This window comes from Myotis davidii, unplaced genomic scaffold (assembly GCF_000327345.1).
Source record: "Myotis davidii unplaced genomic scaffold, ASM32734v1 scaffold550, whole genome shotgun sequence".
NCBI lineage: Eukaryota > Metazoa > Chordata > Mammalia > Chiroptera > Vespertilionidae > Myotis > Myotis davidii.
Window position 1 is genome coordinate 306,610 of NW_006282082.1, and position 525 is coordinate 307,134.

A 525-nucleotide genomic window follows, 5' to 3' on the forward strand; every position below is an offset into this window, starting at 1 on the left:
GGAACGGCAGGTCCCAGCTGATCTCTGAGCCCTGGGCAGTAATTGTGCCCCTGAGCCCCTGCAAGCCCGCCCGACCTCCACCTGAGTCACAGTGCCTGAGTCCACATGCGGAGATGTGGTGAGCGTGGCTGGACTCTGCAGGGCCAGGGCAAGTGTGGGCCTCTGGGCTGCCCAGTGGTGCTGCACGGAAGCCGGTGAACATCGCGTTCTCTCCCAGCTGGCCTCATAGACCAGCTCCTGCTTGAACCCACAGGGAGCCCAACTGGCACACCCACAAGGGGCTGCACAGATGTGGGGCGGGCTGCTTGTGAGTGCCGGGCACCTGAGCATGGGGGCTTTCTCGGCGGACAGGCCCTGGTGTCCCAGGGGAGGGTAGCAGGGGTAGTGAGAATGAGCTCTATGGACACCCCACATTGTCACAGCTCATCCGTCCTTGCCAATCCCACCCCCAGGTAGCAGGCTAGAGGTCTCAGAGGTTGGTCTCTGCCATCACCCCCAGTTCCCCATCCCAGCTACTGGTCGCCA